This window comes from Rhipicephalus microplus, chromosome 3 (genome assembly GCF_043290135.1).
Source record: "Rhipicephalus microplus isolate Deutch F79 chromosome 3, USDA_Rmic, whole genome shotgun sequence".
NCBI classification, from domain to species: domain Eukaryota; kingdom Metazoa; phylum Arthropoda; class Arachnida; order Ixodida; family Ixodidae; genus Rhipicephalus; species Rhipicephalus microplus.
Genome location: NC_134702.1, coordinates 162663985 through 162684835, shown reverse-complemented (window position 1 = coordinate 162684835; position 20851 = coordinate 162663985). Strand labels below are relative to the sequence as shown.

At 47.8% G+C, this 20851-nt stretch overlaps 1 protein-coding gene and 1 pseudogene across 10 annotated transcripts in view; one reads left to right on the top strand and one right to left on the bottom strand.

Moving 5' to 3' along the window:
* Positions 1 to 20851, bottom strand: part of LOC119170446 (uncharacterized) — a 270210-nt gene that overhangs the window by 131229 nt on the left and 118130 nt on the right. The gene's annotated exons all lie outside the window — the stretch shown is intronic.
* Positions 1 to 20851, top strand: part of LOC142802652 (uncharacterized) — a 48596-nt pseudogene that overhangs the window by 12376 nt on the left and 15369 nt on the right.

Genomic DNA, 20851 nt, shown 5'->3' with positions numbered 1-20851 from the left:
TTGTGAGTTGTGCCAGAGGCGCGAAGAAGTTCGTTCACTAGTTGTGAAAGGAAGGCCCTTCCACGGTCGCTGAGCAATACACGTGGAGCACCATGACGCAGTATAATGGCTCGGAGGATGAAGTCGGCAATTTCAGGAGCTGAACCGGTAGTGACGGATACCGTCTCGGCGTAGCGCGTCAAATGATCAACAGCTGTTACTATCCATCGGTTTCCAGCAGCAGTGACTGGAAGGGGGCCATAAAGATCGATGCCTACAACTTCGAATGGTGTGGCTGGGCATGGAAGAGGCTGTAGTGTACCGGCTGGAACAGATGTGGGTAGTTTTCTACATCGACAGGTAGTGCAGGACCCAACGTACCGAGCTACACTAGTGGTAATACCTGGCCAATAAAACCGACTTCAAAGGCGATCGTAGGTTTTGTGGTAACCAAGGTGACCAGCCGTCGGATGGTCATGAAGTGTTCTGAGGACTTCAGACCGAAGCGATCGGGGTAGAACGGGAACCCAGTGCTGACGGTCAGGATGGTAAATTTTGCGGTACAGCATCGAGTTGTCCAGCTTAAACTGCGAGAGTTGGCGGCGGAGCCTCGCATTAGGTGGACGGGAACTGCCAGTGAGGTAGCCTATATTACGTCGACAGTATCGGTCAGCCAGCTGTGGAGAAGAAAAATCGTGCGGGTCGTCCGAAGGCAGTTGGTCCATAGAGGCGAGAGAGGAAACCGCCGTAGATGTGGACTCCGAGGGTGTGTTGTGCAAAGTGATTGCGGAAACGCTGAGGGGAGCCGCTGGTAGTGGGCAGCGAGAAAGAGCATCGGCGTCGCTATGCTTTCTGCCACACTTGTATACGATGTCAAAATCATCCTCTTGTAGGCGTAGAATCCAGCGGCCGAGGCATCCCGACAACTTCCTGAGTGTCGAAAGCCAACATAAAGCGTGGTGGTCGGTCACAATGGTGAAATGGCGGCCGTGAAGATAGGGACGAAATTTCTGCACTGACCAAATTATGGCGAGGCACTCTTTCTCGGTGATCGAGTAGTTCCTCTCGGCTGCGGAGAGGACGCGGCTGGCATACGCAACAACTCGCTCTCGTGAGGAGCTGTCGCGCTGGAGGAGGACGGCTCCTAAACCGTGGCCGCTAGCGTCTGTATGGAGGAAAATCGGTGCACCATCGTGAAAATGAGAAAGTACAGGATCGGTCGGTAGAATGACATGTAAGCGAGTTTGTAGGTGTTATCCCATCGGTTAGCAGCGCCGACACGTTCGAAATCGTCCAGCCATTCCTCCACATCTTCCCCGCGCATACCAGCAAAGGGATGGGGCTCACGCTGGAGGCTGTTAATGACGTGAAAAGGCACGGCACGCGGTGGCGGAGTGGAAACGGTTGCAGCACCGACCTCTTCTTGGTGCGACATATTTCCAGACACCTGGCCCAAGCGGCGACCTGAACGTAGCTCCCGGGGGAAGAGTGGTCGAGAGGATGACGAGGGATCTAACAGCACGCTCCACCACGTATGAAGTCTTGGTTTTGAAGACCTTTATTAGGCCCGAGGAACCGGCTGACCCAGAAACAGCTGAGATGAACGAACCAAGATGATGATGATACGTGACAACGATGAGGATGCATGAGCAACACATGATAATGATGATAATGTACAGATGAAGAGGATTGGTATACTAAATGCCCACACTATATATAAATGAATGAATATCTACCCCGTCTACAACGCCTTGTCAACAGCATGCTGTGAATACACCAGGAACTTGAGAGACTTATCTCATGCGTGTAGCCGCGATTCACAAACAGGCATCTGGAACAATCAAATGAAATGAACACTTCCATTCTTAATGTTCCTACAGAGGATCTACTTCAGTGTTTGAAACACAACAACTACTTTCACAACCATGCCTGCCTACTCAAGACCCACCACAGGCGCAGCTCTAGTTCAGCAGCTCTCACGGAAGTTTCCCAGGCATCCACCAACCGCAGCAGCCATCATAAACTCACATACAAGATATCTTCACTGAGACTTCAACCCTTATGACAAGGTGACGCCTGCATTCATAATATTCACGGAGCCTTGACATCCGACATCCTCAGTGACCCTGCTCGCTTCTCACATTGAGACAAGCGAGTTGGAGCTATATGGTTCAGATAAATCTCTATGCCGTCTGGTAAAGAACACCCTTTGAACATACCAGCAACTTGAGAGAGTCATTATCAACAAGCAACTGGAATGATCAAATGAAATAAACACTTCTGTCCTACATAACACTGTTCTACATAAGCTCTCATTCACTGTTTGCAACACTTTGAGCACTTTCACAACCATTCCTGTCTACTCAAGACAAGTCACAGGCGCACCTTCAGTTGAGCAGCTCTCAAGAAAGTTTCCTAGAGATCCACCTACCACAGCAGTGATCGGAAACTAGCAAACAAGCTATCTTCACTACTTCAACCCCTACGACAAGGTAACACCTGCATTTATAACTGTTCGCGGAGCCTCGACATTCGACAATGAAGATGGGCTAATGAATATACCATGCTCTGTGACCACACTCGTTTTTCACATTGGGACAAGAGAGTCAGAGCTATATGATCCAGATGAATCTCTATGCCGTCTGGTAAAGAACACGCTCCGAACACACCAGCAACTTGAGAGACTCATTATCAACAAGCACCTGGAATGATCAAATGAAATAAACACTTCTGTTCTACATAACACTGTTCTACTTAAGCTCTCATTCACTGTTTGCAACACTATGAGCACTTTCACAACCATTCCTGTCTACTCAAGACAAGCCAAAGGCACACCTCAGGTTGAGCAGCTCTCACGAAAGTTTCCCAGACATCCATCTACCACATCAGTAATCGGAAACTCACAAACAAGGTATCTTCACCACCACTTCAACCATTACGACAAGGTAATACCGGCATTTATAACTATTCGCGAAGCCTCGACATTCGATCTTGAAGATGAGCTGGTGAATATACCATGCTCGTTTTTCATATTAGGACAAGCGAGTCGAAGCTATATGGTCCAGATGAATCACTATGCCCACTGTGCAGCAACGTAAACAACACGCTCCTAACACGCCAAGAACTCAAAAGACTCATTATGCCATTCGTGTTTTTGTTATTCACAAAAGGTGCCTGGAACAATCAATTGAAACTAAACACTCCTATTGCTACTGTTCTTATGATGGATCTACTTTATTATATATATATATATATATATATATATATATACACACATATTGTCGCGGTTCAACGTAAACAGTGCAAGACGTTGAGTCTGAGAACCGATGGCGTGTTTTTATGCAGGAGCCAAGAGCAAGCGAGCAAAACAAAAGCACGTCGTCTTCTTCAGTCCCCCTTTTCACGAGCTGTTGGCGCGCACATCGTCTTCGTTCTTTGTTTCGGGCGCTGGATTTGCCTCCCCTTGAAAGAGCATCGCCCCGATGCTATAGCTGAGAGAGTAATTCGCGCATGAAGTCACTTTGTAGAAGCGACGGTGCCTCGCAGAGTCACTCGCTGACATATGGCTTAATGCGCACTACACGCACAAGCTCAGGTCGGTGCTGGCGACGCCTTGAACAGTTTGGGCTATCCGGGACAATTTCATAGGTAATGTCACTTAGTCGTCGCAGCACACGATAAGGTCCGAAGTACCTTCTGAGCAATTTTTCGGATAGTCCCCATCTTCGTACAGGCATCCACACCCATACCCTGTCCCCGGTTTCGTACGTTACAGGTGTATGACGTTGGTTATAGCGGCCTGCGTCGTACTCTTGCTGTTGATATATTCGCAGACGTGCGAGCTGGCTGGCTTCCTCTGCGCGTTGAGTAAACGCGTCAGCACTCGTTTCGTTGTCATCGCATTCGTGAGGCAGCATCGCGTCTAACATTGTTCTTACTTCTCGTCCGTGAACAAGGCTGAATGGGGGTCATCCGTGTGGTTTCTTGTTTCGCAGTATTGTATGCGAACGTTATGTAAAAGAGAATCTTGCCCAGTTTTTGTGTTCAATATCCACATACATTGAAAGCATGTCTTCCAGAGTCTTGTTAAGTAGCTCGGTCAACCCGTTGGTTCGTGGATGGTAAGATGTCGACTTGCGATGAAGGTAACTTGCGCAGCTGGCAATCGAGGCAACTTCGAACATGATGCTTCACGGCAGCGGTGAGTCTAGGCCAGTAATATCTCCCTCGAACTCTGCTCAGTGTGCCCGTGTAGCCTAAATGTCCAGATGTTACCTCGTTGTGGCACGCTTGCAACACCTCAGAACGAAGAGTGGTAGGTACGATAAGCAGGTAAGTGGACCCGTCTGACGAGAAGTTCATTTTGTAAAGGACATTGCTTCGCAGACAGAACGACGATAGTCCTCTTGTAAAGGCTTTGGGTGCATTCTGGCTTCGTCTTTCTAAATAATTATTCAAGCCAAGTAGCTCAGGATCGTCATGCTGGTGATCTGCGATGGTTGACGTGTCGAGGATTTTGAGGAACGCTGTCTTTTCATCAAAAGCAGCAGCAGACTCTATTGGTGATCGAGATAGGCAGTCGGCGTCCGTGTGTCGTTTTCCCGACTTATACACCATCGTTATATCAAACTCCTGTAGTCTAAGGCTCCAGCGTGCCAACCACCCGGCAGGATCTTTCAGACTTGTTAACCAACACAATGAATGGTGGTCACTGATAACCTTGAATGGGCGGCCATACAGGTATGGGCGAAATTTCATCACTGCCCACACCACGGTGAGGCATTCCTTTTCAGTGGTCGAGTAATTTGCTTTTGTGCGTGACAGAGTTCTGCTTGTGTAAGCGATCACTCTTTCCTCGTCGTCCTGGCGCTGCACAAGCAAAGCTCCGAGGCCAACATTGCTGGCGTCAGTATGGAGCACTGTAGGGACTGTGTCATCAAAATGGGCAAGCACGGGGGTCGTCTGTAGACGTTGCCGCAAGTCATTGAAAGCACCTTCCTGTTCGTCGCCCTAAACAAATGCAACGTCATCCCTTGTGAGACGAGTTAAAGGCGACGCAATGCGTGCAAAATCTGGAATAAACCGCCGATAATATGCACAGAGACTCAGAAAACGCCTAACTGCTTTTTTATCTGATGGTGTTGGAAATTGTGCTACGGCGGCAACATTCTCGGGATCTGGACAAACTCCTGCGTAACTGGCGACATGGCCAAGAAACTGCAGTTCCTCAAAGCAGAAGTGACATTTCTCCGGCTTGAGCGCCAGGCCTGCGGCCCGTATGGCCTGCAAGACCATTCGCAATCCTGCAAGGTGTTCGTCAAACGTTCTAGAAAACACAATGACGTCGTTAAAGTATACTAGGCAGGTTCTCCATTTAAGCCCAGAGAGAACGGTGTCCATGAGACGCTGGAAAGTAGCAGGCGCGGAGTACAAGCCGAATAGTAAAACCTTGAATTCATAGTCCGTCTGGCGTCACGAAAGCGGGTTTTTTCACGATCCCTGGGGCCGACTTCAATTTGCCAATATCCGCTCTTTAAGTCCATGGGAGAGAAATAATGTGCGTTTCGAAGCCTGTCGATCGAATCATCTATGCGGGGAAGCGGGTGCACGTCTTTTTTTTTGTAACCTGATTTAGCTTTCGATAGTCCACACAGTAACGCAGGCTGCCGTCCTTCTTTTTCACTAGAACAACAGGTGATGCCCAGGGGCTTTTCGACGGTTGAATGACGTCGTCTTCAAGCATTTTTGTTACCTGCTGTTCTATCGCTTCTCGTTCTTTTGAAGCTACACGGTACGGATTTTGATGGATTGGTCTAGCCGTGTCCTCTGTGATGATTCGGTGCTTGGTCAAGGACATCCGGCCAACTTTCGAGTCGACGCAAAACAGTCGTGGAACTCATCTAGCAGCACAAGCAGGCATTCCCGCTGTTGCTGAGTTAAAGTAGGGCTGACGTCAAGGTTAGGTGCTAGGTCACGTGGGTCTTGTGCAGGTGTTGCTTCGAGTGCTGAAAAGCAGTCATAAACATCTGCGATCTCGTCGAAATGTGCCAACATTGTGCCTTTTGGAAGGTGCCGTCGCTCGGAGGTGAAATTGGTCAACAGCAAGTTCGTTCGGCCGTCGGTGACATTGACTATTCCTCGTGCTACGGAAATCCCGTGTGTGAAAAGCAGCGAGGTTAGTTGGTCGGCGACTTTTTCACCGCCGAACAATACGTCACATGCTACTGAAACGAGGATACATGATCGAGGCGGCACGACTATATTGTGGTCTTTGAGACGAAAGGATTTGTGCTGTGGTGATGTAGGATCAGTCAGACGAGCACTCTCGTAAAATGAAACCACGCGGTCCGGGATGTTGATTATTGCGCCATGCTCCCTGAGAAAGTCTACTCCTATAATTAAATCTTCGCAGCACTCTGGGAGAACAACGAAAGTTGCGACGAAAGAAGAATCTCCTATGCTGATTCTTGCTGTGCATCTTTCAGTAGGGAGCAGCAATTGACCACCCGCTGTTTTTATATGTGGTCCTGTCCATGGCGTTTTTACTTTTCTAAGATGATCAGCCAGCTTGTGACTTACTATGGACAGATCAGCACCCGTATCGACTAAGGCGGTCACTTGCTCTCCATCAATAATTACATTGAGGTCGGCGCTCACCATTTCGTCGTTGTTATTATTCGTCCGCGTCGAGTCGTTCTGTAGCGGCAGTACTGGGGACTTTTTATCGTCTCGTGGTCGGGCTGCGACCTTACCCCGAGAGGTCGCCGCCTTTAGTTTTTCCGGTAAGGGCTGGGCGACCTTGTTCTCCGAAGGTCAGCAAAAGTACGTCAATTCGGTGACGATGTCTGAGCAGGGGATAGAGAGCGTGACCTGTGGGCAGAATTGGGCTGGCAATTAGGAGGCGACTCGTGATAGGGAGACCACGTTGTTGAAGGTCCTCGGAAACCAGGGTCGTCATGGCGAACAATGTAGTCGTTGTTGGCACGGCGACCGTCGTACCCTGGCCGAGACGGGTGAAGCGATGTGTCGCGGTACCAACAATAGCGAGCTATACGGTTGGCACCACCACAGTTAAAGCAGAGAGGGCGCCGATCGACGGTGTGCCAAGCGTCCGTTCTGCGAAATTGTGGGCGTCTTATGTCCTCTCGTGGTGGTGAGTAAGGCGCGGCTAGTGGTGGCTGGTGGCATGGAGACATCGGAGACATGGGCCGACGTATGAAAGCCTCCTGCAATGGTTGCAACGAAGGTGCGGCTGTAGGTGGCTGGTAGTATGATGTGATAGGCGGGACGGGTGGTGGACGACGAACAGCGTCGGCGTAACTCAGTTGACGCTGATCGCGACCAAGATCAGCTGCTGAAAAAGCGTGCCTAAGTTCGTCCCGAACAACTGCGGCAACGGCGGTCACTGCTGTATCCGCTGGAAGGGTCCAAAGCTTCTGAATTTCTTCTCGGACAATAACTCTGATCAGGTCGCGTAGGGTGCCCTGATTGTCCAGAGTCACTGAAGCGGCGTTGATTGGGGTGATAGTGTACGAGCGATCATATTGCCTCGATCTTTGGTGCAGAGTATGCTCAATGGCAGTGGCTTCTCTTATAAAATCGGCCACGGTAGTTGGGGCATTGCGCACAAGTCCAGCGAACAGTTGTTCTTTCACGCTGCGCATAAGATAGCGCAACTTCTTCTCCTCAGACATGTTGGGATCAGCCCGACGACAGAGGCGCGTCACGTCTTCAGCAAACATTGCCACAGTTTCGTTAGGTTTTTGAAGCCTTAACTCGAGCAACTGCTGAGCCCGCTCTCGACGGTCGACGCTAGCAAAGGTGTCAATCAGCTGCTAACGAAACTCATCCCATGTGGATATACGGCCTTCTCGATTCTCAAGCTACGTGTGAGCGCCGTCGTCGAGAGTGAAGTACGTGCGGACGAGCTTCTGTAGAGCATTCCAGTGGTTGATGTCGGCAACGCGTTCGTAATGCTCAAGCCAATCTTCATCATTTTCATGTGGGGCACCACTGAAGCGATCAGGCACAAGCGGCTGAAGAAGTGTTACCTGGGCTGGATTGGAAACGAGACTGCCTTGTACCCCTTGGACCAACTGTGGCTGGCTAGCGGAGGCCATTGGTAGAGGTACGTAATGCCTGCTAGAATGTTCGTCGAAGGAGGTCAGCTCGGGAGATAGGCCTAGCAACCGCCGACTGAAGCAGTGCACTGGTGTCGTAACAGGTGGCTGCGTCTCGGGACTTATTGAACGGCTCCCAGATGGGGTGTTGAGGATCGGCAGGCTTGCAACCCAGCACCTCCGCCAGTGTCGCGGTTTAACGTAAGCAGAGCACCGAGACGTTGAGTCCGAGAACCGACGGCGTGTGTTTTTATGCAGGAGCCAAGAGCAGGCGAGCAAAACAAAAGCACGTCGTCTTCTTCAGTCCCCCTTTTCATGAGCTGTTGGCACGCACATCGTCTCCGTTCTTTGTTTCGGGTGCGGCAATATAAAGGAAAAAAGTGTATGCTTAAGAGCTCCTTTTACCGTAAACACTTTTTTCCCTTATTCATAATGAGGGTCTCGTACTGGCAGACTTGGTGCCTTTAGGTTGAGTACGTGGGACTATTGGTCAGCTGCCAGCTGGTAATAATAAGTTCACGTGCTACGTGACGTCACACAGGCTCATAAAGAGTGTGGTACACTCGCCGCTATGGCTACTTGTGGCGCTGACTGACACTCCCACGTTTAAATTCACATATATACCCAAATACCCAATAAAGTTGCAGGGAGGATGGCCACCGTGGTAGCTCAGTGGTAGAGCATCGGACGAGTTATTCGAAGGTCGCAGGTTCGGTTCCTGCCCACTACAAGTTATCTTTTCACCCACTTTTTTTCTCTTCACATTTACACTACAATAACTCCCATTACACTTTCCTTGGCTATCTATATATATATATATATATATATATATATATATATATATATATATATATATATATATATATATATATATATATATATATATATTATCGGTAAGTGAAAGAGCCCAACCAGTGCCAGCCGATTTTCATCACAGGCGCTTCGGGAAGTGGTGCTGCATACACGCACGCAGTCATGTTGACGTGTGCCTTCTGGCCTTAGATGTCAACTTTACTTTCCAACCGGCCTTTTGTGCTTTCACCATGTTTGCCCCGAAATCTACTCCCCCTCCCCCACATATGAAATGTGTCAGTATAGTTTCAGTGCAAACGAAGCACCTGTCTCTCCTTTCCTCTTTCTAACTGACCACAGAAGGGGCCGAATCGGGTACTCTCTCTGCTGGAGTCCCTCGTCTCGCTACAAGTAATTGCTTGCCACCCAAGCTCACCCACAATGTCCCTTTGTGACCTTCAAAGACGCGTCGCGGAAGCTGCCCTATCCCCTCTTTTTTTCTTTTTTTTCTCCTTCCTCCCCTATTTTCTTTCATTCTTTTACTGTTTTTTTTTGCTCCAGTGAATCAGACGAAGATAACTGTTCGGCACAGCATATGTCACCACAGTAAAACACAACTAATTTGTCGCTCTCTCCTGTTTCTTTCTTGCACCACCATGTCGATGCGGCATGTTCGCATAGCGTCGTACTTGTTCGCAAGCCCTCATGAAGACCAGTCCAGCAGTCAATACCGTTGGTAATAAAATTAAGACAACCACTAAGTTGTGTTTCTTCTCTTCTCAAGTACGTTTAGCCTATTGGAAAAACTTCAGTGTGTGCGTGTGTATATAAATATATACACATATATATATATGGGCTGGACGATGGCATAAAAGCACGTCGGAGCCTATTAAATTTTGTCTGATGAAGATTGGTCTCCGATCAAAACGTCACCAATAAACAGTTTTTTAGAGGCGTATACTTACTTTCCCTCAATTCTACGGCAACCGAAGCCAGACTCTTTATAATCTACGTATTATTCACAATGGCTGCCGTCCATGCTTCTATAAAACAAGTCATCTGGAAATTCCCTCAGCAGTCTCCTATTTGGGCTGTATTGGGGGATTCGCAGACGAGGCATTTTCACAACCACTTCAACCCTTCGAGCCCTGAATCTCCGGCAATCATCACGTAGCCTGGGGCCCGAATCGACGACATTCCCGGACTATTGGACTTCGTACCACCAGGTACCTCTTTTCTGATCCTTGACATTGGAACGAATGACATTGCCAGGACCAATGCTGACACAGCCCTCATGAAGTATGCCATGCTCCTGGACTCTACTAGGAAGGAAAGGCCAGACATTGGAACCATACTTTCCAGCCTGGTGCTTCCTCGAGGCATCAACACGCGTCTCCAGCATCCGAACTGGAGGCAAGTTAACCACTTCAGCAGGCAGGCACATCGTTTTAATAGCCGGCTGGTGAACTTGTGCGAAAGCCGCCAGAACGTGTTTTTCATCGACCATGCAATCCACCACTTTCCGGCACAAATGGTGCTGGCTGCAGACGGCGCACACCCGAACCTCACTGGTGTATCCTTGCTTGCGTGGAACATCTACAATGTGATCCTGCATACTCAGAGAGACCACATGGGAGCCTGGAGGGACCAGGTGCCCACCGCTGAAAGAAGTAAGCCGGTGCCATCAAAGCTATCCTTTGCAGAGGCGCTCAAGTCGAGTATCGGGGCAAAGGGCAGCCAAGCAGTCGCACAAGGGACCGCCAAAACACCTACTCATTCAAAAAAAAAACAGGTCACAAAAACCCCATCCTGTACGCACCGAGACCACGGCAACCTCGTCGCCGAAAGTCACCGCGTCAGCACCAATAGCTCGGAAGACAGAGACGGCCACATTAACGGCTGGGGGAAGAAAACCATCTGAATGGCCCCGAGACGGAGAACCAAGACATTCAAGATCAAGGTCTCTACCACCCTCAACCAGACAACGGTCAACTCAGCCCGAGCATGGCACGTCTACTTCAGCAGGCCAGCCACCAACCACAAAGGACTGCGAGCCATCAGACTCTGCTTCAGCACCCAGGGAACAAACATCTGCTCCCTCCTTAAAAAGATACGATCTCCGAAATACTGTGGCTCAACTAGGTTATGCCAATCTGATCGCTCTAACCCATTGACTATCTCTCCCACAGATGACGCGCACCCTACACCGCAGACACCCCGTTTTCTTAATCTAAGAAAAATTGTTGATAAATGTCTGCACCATGAACTTCATGTGCGAACCCTCAAAATTTATTTACGTTACGATATCGCCCCTCGGGGCATTCAGCTATCATTTAGGTCGTCGATGCATGACTTTAACAAAGAGGAAACTCAAGAATGTAATCTTATTCTAGAATCTGATTCACTTAAATTAACTGAACTCGTTGTGGGGTGCTGTGAAAGGGTGCTCACGTCTCTGAGGGTGGCGGAATGTCAAGCGAGATCTAAAGCTTCCCTATCCTCTATCGAATTTACTGAACTAGAACGTTTTGAGAAAAAGAGGACAGCGGAAATTCTAAAAATTAAGGAGAAAAAAATGGCAAAAGATAAACTTCCACACTTTCACGAGCTATACACAGACAATTCAGAGGGCCCACAACCAGTGGTTGTGCCACAATTTGGTAGCGCGCATAAACCCTAAACAACCGGCCGAGAGGCCCTAATAACTCACAACACAACATAGAAGAAAACATAATTAACCTCTCCAACGTTCAACTCAGCAGTCATGAACGGACAGTAATCTCGCGCGGACTCACATTTTGCCCCTCTACTAACGGATACAATCAGTTCTCCTTATTACAAAAGATCTCGATAACTTCGCACGGAATCTTCGCCTAGAGGAATACTTTTTCGACAAACCCCAGAAAGAAACCACTACCAAAGTACCTTTTAGTTCAGGGCAACAGTGGACACCAAGCTCTCAGCGGGAAAGGCATCTAGATACCTACATCGAAGCCATACAAAAAGACGTACTTCGGGAATATAACACACACAGACCGGCAACAGCCCAAAACCTCTCAAGAAAGGAGTATGAAGCACTTAAGGCATTCAGTGACCGAACAGACATCGTTATAAAACCAGCGGATAAAGGAGAAGAAATAGTACTATTATGTAAATCCGACTATATCAAAGAGGGCACCAGCCAATCAACCAACACATCTTTCAACAAACAACTGGATAAAGAACCAACCCTAGAACATCAAGCAATAATAACCACCGCACTCCATGATCTGGTAGAGCTCGGAGAGTTAGATCCTAAACTCTCTAGGGCACTTACTGTAGCATGTGCCAAACCAGGACGGTTCTATAGACTTCCGAAAATACACAAAAAAGAGAAACCCGGCCAACCAATAATTTCAGGAAGAAATACCCTCACGGAACCAATATCAAGTTAGACTCCCTAATTAAGAACATATTTCCTACACACCCCCTCCTACCTACGTGACACCAACCATTTCATTGAAACGATCAAAGATCCAATAATCCCTGAGGGTGCCATTCTTGTAACTCTTGAGGTTACTTCCCTTTAGACCAATATTCCACACAGTGACCGCATCAAAGCACTAGTAGAAGCCTATAGTTCACATAAATCTGATGACTCACCAAATAGTCATTGAAACCCTCGCTAAGTTGGTTCTCCAGCTCAACAGCTTCGAGTTTTCTAAGCAATACTACTTACAAATTAATGGCACGGCTATGGGGACTCGCATGGCACCTAACTACGCAAACATCTTTATGAATGACCTTGAAACTAAGTTTCTATCAACCCAGAAAATTCAGCCACTTCTCTACAGACGCTTCCTCGACAATATTTTTATTATTTGGACAGACACACAGGACAGCTTAATTAATTTTATAGAATCGTTCAACGAAGTTCATCCAGACATAACGTTCACCTATTCATACTCAACAACTGAAATAAATGTTCTAGACGTCAACGTAACAGTAAAAAATGGGTCAATAGCTACTAACCTTTACAAAAAGCCTACAGACAAGCAGCAATACTTTCATTTCGATAGCTGTCACCCTCGTCACTGCAAGACATCCATCCCATACTCCCAGGCTCACCGATTCAAAAGAATTTGCTCCCGTTCCGAAGACATTGAGGCCAACGCAGAGAACTTGCGCAAGGTACTTTCAAAACAACATTATCCTCCTTCTATAGTCAACGATGCCATACACAAAGCGGCAAACCTAGATCGCCAGCAGCTACTTGACCAGCAAAAAAAATTGAAACAAGAGGGACAGAAAAACTTGGTTTTAACATTAGGTAGCAAAACCCCCCAACGTAAACAAAATGCTAGAGAAACACTTTAACATCTTACAACAAAGTGAACAATTATCAAAAGTTTTCGCTTCCCCTCCACGAGTGGTATATAGATGCCCCAAAAACAATAAACATTATTTTGTGCAGTCAAAAACCAATAAGACGTCTATAACCGGATGTCAGATATGTGGCAAAGCCCACTGCAAGGTGTGCAAACACATACAGGTAACCAACGTTGCTGAAAGCACACAATTCGATGTCAAGTACTTCATTAATTCAAACCTTAACTGTGACAGCTCCAATCTAATATACCTTCCCGAGTGCGGAAGATGCGGTATCCAATACATAGGACAGACTGACACAGCCTTCGCATCCGCTTCAATAACCACCGCTCACATGTTCATTCACTTCCGGATCTGCCTCTGTCTCAGCATATTAACTGCGGAAACCACCCATTTGATTCCATAAAGGTCACACTCTTACAATGCGGTTTCTCTAGCACAAGGGAACATGAACAGTGCGAATCATACATGATTTATAAATTTATTACATTAAAAGCTGGTCTAAATAACACTCGAGGCATACTTTCCTCAATTCCCGCTCCGGAAAATTCAGGATAATATGTATCCTAACCAAACGTTTTAGTTTTCTTTTTTCTACTTCTTTTTCTGTTTTCTTCTTCTTTTCTTTAATTATCATTTTTCTTTTCTTCTGAATTCGCCAGGAGCACGTGTTCGAGCGTGCGGCATGGGCACACACATTCCGAGAAAAGGGGAGTACTATCGAAGATTCTCTACCCCCTTCCTCAAAGAAATCACTCGCCAGACAACCAAGTAAAATGACACATTAAACCCCCAAGGTAAAAATTGGAAAAACAACCTCCATTATATATTTAATATTCTTGAGCCACAGACCGGAGATTGTAGCTGCCTGGCATGTGCCTATCCTGAACGTGCGGAGCTTTGACACGCGTAGCTCTTGTTTGTTGTTCTTTTCTCTTTGTCTCTTTTTTAAGAATTTATCACATCGTTCTAACGAAGCCCTCCTCACCAGGCTACAAGAGCAACTATGAAGGGTGATAACAGGTGGAACGCGACAGCGACAATGATCACAAGGAATGTACTTTGGTATTCTTTACAAGCTACGGGGAAAGCTGATGAGAGGTGAATCTGAGGACTCAAACTTTTTATCACTGGAATTTGCTTAATTTAGCCACCTGAACCAAAAAATTGCCGTGATTGTACGTTGTTTGACCACTCGTTTTTAATTTTTTTCTTTACAAGATGCACCTCCCATTGGTAGTACGCACAAGTGGTCGTTTGACTACTTATCAATGTATAATGGGTGGTATTGCCACTGACCCAGGTGCGTCTTTTTTTCACAAAATGCACGTGCTATGCGTAGTACGCACACGTGGCCATTTGGCTGCTGATCAGTGAATGATGGGTGGTTGGGCCACTGCTTTATTTATATTTTTCTTTTTTTCTCTCTCTCTCTCTCTCGGCTGGACGATGGCATGAAAGTGCGTCGTAGCTTACTAAACTTTGTCTGATGAAGATCGGTCTCCGATCGAAACGTCACCAATAAACAGTTTTTTAGAAGTGTATACTTATTTTTCCTTAATTTTACGGCAACCGAAGCCAGACTTTATAACACACACACACACACGCGCACACACACACACACACACACACACACACACACCCACACACGTATATATAGGCAGGCATGGTGGTTGAGTGGTCGTAGCGTTGCAAGTAGTCAAGTAGATCCTTCGTGAGCGGTCACAACGCGGTTTATTTCGACGTTTCGGCCTAGAGTCTGGCCTTCATCAGGATTCCTGATGAAGGCCAGACTCTAGGCCGAAACGTCGAAATAAACCACGTTGTGCCCGCTCACGGAGAATCTACTTGACTATATATATATTGTTGAGACGTTTATTGGCGGACACTTGTCGATGATGCTCGACAGCGACAGTCAATGCGGGTACCGACTCTCTGCACGAGCTGCTCTTCTTTTTGCTAAAAAGGGCAACCCACTAGAAGGCGCTGGAGAGAACAACCCACTGTTCGAAGGCTTCGCCACAACTACCCCGGGTACGAAGAGGAAGCCGCCTGGCGACCTAACAGCTGGTTACTATGAGCGAGTCGTGGTAGGCTTTGAGGCGCTCCACGTTGACAATGTCCCGCCCTCGACGGCGCATGTCCAAAGATGGTTCGATGGGTTCGATCAAGTAATTTACAGGGGAAGTGCGTTCGACGACATGGTAGGGGCCTTCGTATTTGGGCAACAGTTCTGAAGATAGGCCAGTTGAAGTGGTAGGGATCGAGAACCAGACGAGCGCTCCAGGGAGGAACGTGGGCGCAGTAGTGCTACTATCAGCGCGAATGCCTTTTTGCCGCTCTTGATCATGCGCTGTAAAGGTCCTTGCAAGCTCTCGACACTCTTCAGCAAGCTTGGCTGTAGCAGAAATAGGCCCCCACTATGACGGATCTGGCTTGTACGGAAGTATAGCGTCGATGGTGTGCGACGGGTGCCTTGCATATAATAAAAAGAAAGGTGAAAAGCCAGTAGTGCTCTGAGGGGCGGTGTTATATGCGTAGGTGACGAAGGATAGAATGGAATCCCAATTTGTGTGATCGGCGGCGACGTACTTGGAGAGCATGTCCCCGAGCGTACGGTTGAAGCGTACCGTTGAAGCGTTCAGTGAGGCCATTCGTCTGCGGCTGGTAAGCAGCAGTTTTGCGGTGAACAACGTTGCACTCTTTGAGAATGGCTTCGACAATTTCAGACAGGAAGACGCGGCCTCGATCACTAAGCAGTTCCCGAGGTAGACCGTGTCGCAGCATGAATCGTTGGAGCAGGAAGGAGGCCACATCGCTCGCTGTAGCCGCGGGGAAAGCAGCAGTTTCGGCGTATCGCGTGAAGTGGTCCACAGAAACAATGGCCCAGCGGTTACCAGCCGACGTTAGTGGAAGTGGCCCATACAAATCGATGCCAACGCACCCACACGGCCTGGCAGGGCAAGGTAGAGGTTGCAGGCCTACCGGCGACAAGTGCGTTAAAGTTTTGCGGCGCTGACATTCTATGCAAGAGCGAACGAATTTCTGCACATAGCGGTACATGCCGCGCCAAAAGTACCGTTGGCGAATGCGCTGGTAAGTCTTCGATACCCCGGAGTGCGCACATTGCGGATCAGAATGAAAGAATTCGCATATGTCAGAGCGCAGACTGCAAGATATGACTAGTAGCCACTGGCGGCCGTCACCATTATAATTGCGTCGGTGGAGAAGGTCGTCGCGAACGGCGAAATGGTGGGCTTGACGACGCAACGCGTGAGTGGATAAAGTGGATGGATCAGTCAGCAAGTCTATCAGTGAGGCAATCCATTGATCCTTGCGCTGTTCAGTAGCAACGGCATGAATGCTAATGGAAGAAACGGCAAGGTGAGACGCTGAGTCATGGGCATTGTCGTCAGGCAAGGGAGAGCGCGACAGGGCGTCGGCGTCAGCATGTTGCCTTCCGTTGCGGTACAGCACGCGGATGTCGTAGTCTTGCAGACGAAGTGCCCACCGAGGGAGACGGCCTGAGGTATCTTTCAATGATGAGAACCAGCATAGTGCGTGATGGTCAGTGACTACATCAAATGGGCGACCATACAAATAAGGTCGGAACTTGGTAAGGGCCCAGACGATTGCCAGACATTCTTTCTCAGTGACGGTGTAATTAGTCTCGGCTTTTGTAAGTGTACGGCTTGCATACGCCACGACATATTCCGGGAACCCTGGTTTGCACTGCGCAAGGACAGCGCCGAGACCGACACCACTAGCGTCCGTGTGTACCTCTGTAGGGGCAGTAGGGTCGTAGTGGCGGAGTATGGGAGGCGACGTCAACAAACGACGGAGCGTTGTGAATGCGTCGTCACACTGTAATGACCACGAATGGAGAGGCCCGTTACTACCGAGGAACTTTGTCAGCGGCGATACGATAGATGCGACGTTTCGGATGAAGCGCCGAAAGTAGGAACACAGTCCTATGAAACTGCGCAGTTCCTTGACGGATGTCGGCTTGGGGGAACTCGGTCACGGCCCGAAGCTTGGCTGGATCGGGGAGAATTCCGTCCTTGGACACGACGTAGCCGAGTATTGTCAACTGCCGAGCTGCAAATCGGCACTTCTTTAGGTTCAATTGCAGACTGGCGTCACTCAGGCGCGTTAAAACATGCCGCAGGCATTGAAGATTCGTGGAGAAGTCCGGAGCGAAGACGACGACGTCATCGAAGTAGCACAGGCACGTGTGCCATTTGAGGTCACGCAGAACGGTATCCATTATACGCTCAAAGGTGGCGGGCGCATTGCACAGCCCAAACGGCATGACGTTGAATTCGTACAAGCCGTCGGAAGTGACGAAAGCGGTCTTCGGTCGAGCGTCCTCAGCCATAGGTACTTGCCAGTACCCTGAGCACAAATCTAGAGATGAAAAGAATTCGGCTCCTTGCAGGCTGTCAATCGCATCATCCACACGGGGTAGTGGGTACACGTCTTTACGAGTGACCTTGTTGAGGCGTAGGTAGTCCACACAGAATCGCACGGAACCGTCCTTCTTCGCGACGAGAACGACAGGAGACGCCCAGGGGCTGTTAGAGGGTCGAATAACATTGCGGCGTAGCATGTCGTCCACTTGTTCGTTGATTACACGGCGTTCTGCGGGAGATACGCGATATGGACATTGCCGTAGTGGTGGTTGTGCGCCTGTGTCAATGCGATGCGTAACAGTGGATGTGTGGCCGAGAGAAGGTTGAGCGACATCGAAAGAAGAGTGGAATTCTTCCAACAGGGCCAGAAGCTGGGAGCGGTGGACCGGCGTAAGGTTGTTGGCAATGGAAGGACCGAATACCTCAGCGGATGATGAAACAGATGTAGAAACAGCACTAAGCGTATTGGAACTTCGGCAGTGCGTGTCATCAGGTTGATCCATGACTTGTGCATCTTCGATGGGTTCCACGCTGCCGAGACATTCCCCTCACACCAACGTAACACTGTACGGGGATGAGTTCAGAACAAAAATAGTGGTGCTGCCGTGAGTGACTTGCATGGTCGCGAAAGGAACCAGCAAACCTTTTCTGGTGAAAACACGATGAGATGGGGAGAGGAGTGCAGCTATGTCGGAAAGACTTGCGCAGTAGACCGACACCGCCGCGGACGAGTTTGCAGGCACTTGCGTGTCGTCCCTCAGGATCGAAGCTCCAAGGGCATCGAATGCTAACCGAAGGTGTTAGAAGGGCACAGCACCTCCACCAAATTGTTGAGACGTTTATTGGCGGACACTTGTCGATGATGCTCGACAGCGACAGTCAATGCGGGTACCGACTCTCTGCACGAGCTGCTCTTCTTTTTGCTAAAAAGGGCAACCCACTAGAAGGCGCTGGAGAGGACGACCCACTGTTCGAAGGCTTCGCCACAATATATATATATATATATATATATATTGATACGGTATGAGCTGGGTCATGGTTCGGGACAAAAGTGGAGGAAGAAGAAGTTAGTTGGTTCGGCCTATGTTCGCCATCATGGCCGATCATCGCCTGATCTCACCTGTAAATAAACATAGTTAAACTCAATCTAACCGTAACAATATATATATATTGTCACGGTGTCGTGATGCTGACAAAGGTAGAGACGACTTGTTCAAATGAAAAGTGTTTTTACTTGGCCAACTTTTAGATTCACTACATTGGTGTGTCAACGTGATGTTGCATACTGCCAGATAACTGAAATTTCTCACGAAGAGCCCTGCGACTTGCATTATTCGCAGCAAGCTAGCTTGGGCGATAGCAAAATGGCAGCCACTTGTATCTCGCGCAGATGTGTTGTGAGATGAAGGCAAAACAAAACTTAGCACAGGCATGGCATAGAAATAGGGCTGCCAAGTTAACAAATATTTTACTCGCTTAGAACAAAAACTACCGTATCAAACTCTTGGCATGAACTGTTGACATACAATACAATGAAGTCGTTTATAGGTCATAATATTAATTGGACCACAACATTGAAAAATGACAGCCTAGTATGGGTAAAATTGTAATTTTGTTTCAAATTTGCTACTTTAAACCCGTTGTTTCACCTTATTTGATAAATCAATTTTTTTTGTTAGAGTACCTCCTTGCTATGTTGGTCTTGCAATTATGTTTCTCAAGAAACAAACAGTTTTAAAAAAAACAAATTCCCCTAAATTTTGCTTTTGAAACGCTTCATCACTCAGAAAAATATTGTTATTTCACGAAAAAATGAAGAAACTATCATGTTAATGAGAGACTACAGCTTCAAGAATAAGAAAAAAAAATGTGTGCTATTAACGGCCCGAAGCAATTTTTTTATAGAAATTATTTTACATAACACAGATTGGCTTATGAGCGCAAAGCTTAAAGCACCCCCTAGGTGCCAAAAAACTTTCACCCGGAAAATAATGCGGCAATAATTGCTTTCTACATGAACTTGTAACATGATTTTTTTTTCGGCAAGATCAGAGATGGTCGAAAAGTGGAGGGGCACACTCGACATGGAATGACACAACCACACGCACGCACGCACACAAGCACGCACACACACACACACAAACTCTACTTCTGTCAAAACACCTCAACCTTCCCGACCAAGCAGTCGACAAACTATCAGCAACACTCTTAAAACGCGATTTAAATCAAACCAAGAATGCGAAAAACGAGAGTCATACTTCATCCACCGATTTAACACCCTCGATAGAGGAATAAATGAGAATCCGGGTATACACTTGAAGCAATTAGAGCATCAGAAAATAATAACGGCAATAGTGATAATAATAACTGAGTTTGCAGCACAGCAGCTGTGACGGGCACTGGACAACTCAAAATATTTCCACGTGTAACTACTCATCCTAAGTATAGCTGTTGTCTCTTTGTGTTTCTACCTTACTATCCAATCAATTATACCAAGCATGACATGCCCAACAGCAACCTTGTGCACAATCGGGAGGCCCCTACTGCATGTGTAATCCAGAAGCGGGCCAGAATTGACATTGCACCCGCTTGCCAGCCTCTGCGGCAATACACGGCGCCCCTATTTCAACAATGAGATGACCACGAGACGCTGAGTAGTTAAAGGCCTGAACTTCTAAAACAAAGCTCTTTTTCCCTACACCAAACCGCCATAGCCATGCGCCGCCGTGTGGTTGGGAAAAATACGCAAGTGGAAGGAAGGATACGCAGACTGTGGACATCCTGAAGGTGAGCGTCAGAAAAAAAAAGAAAAAAAAAGAAAATGGGGAGGGAGAGAAGAGAAAAAAGAAGCGATGAAAGGGGGAAGCCGGAGAAGTCCACCTCATGTTCTCACTGCAATTTTTCTTTGTTTCTTTTCTTCTCTGTTTTACTTTTTTTTCTGCGTACCCTCTCTCATTTGGGATTGTATGAAGTTGAGCACCAATAAACTGTACCGTCAATACTGATGAAGGCCAGACTTTGAAACGTCGAAATAAACCACTTTGTGACTGCTCATGGGGTATCTACTTGACTACTTGCAATGCTACGGCCACTCTACCACCATTCCTGCCTACACAAGACCGTCCACATGCGCACCTCCAGTCGAGCAGATCTCACGGAAGTTCCCTAAACATGCACCAA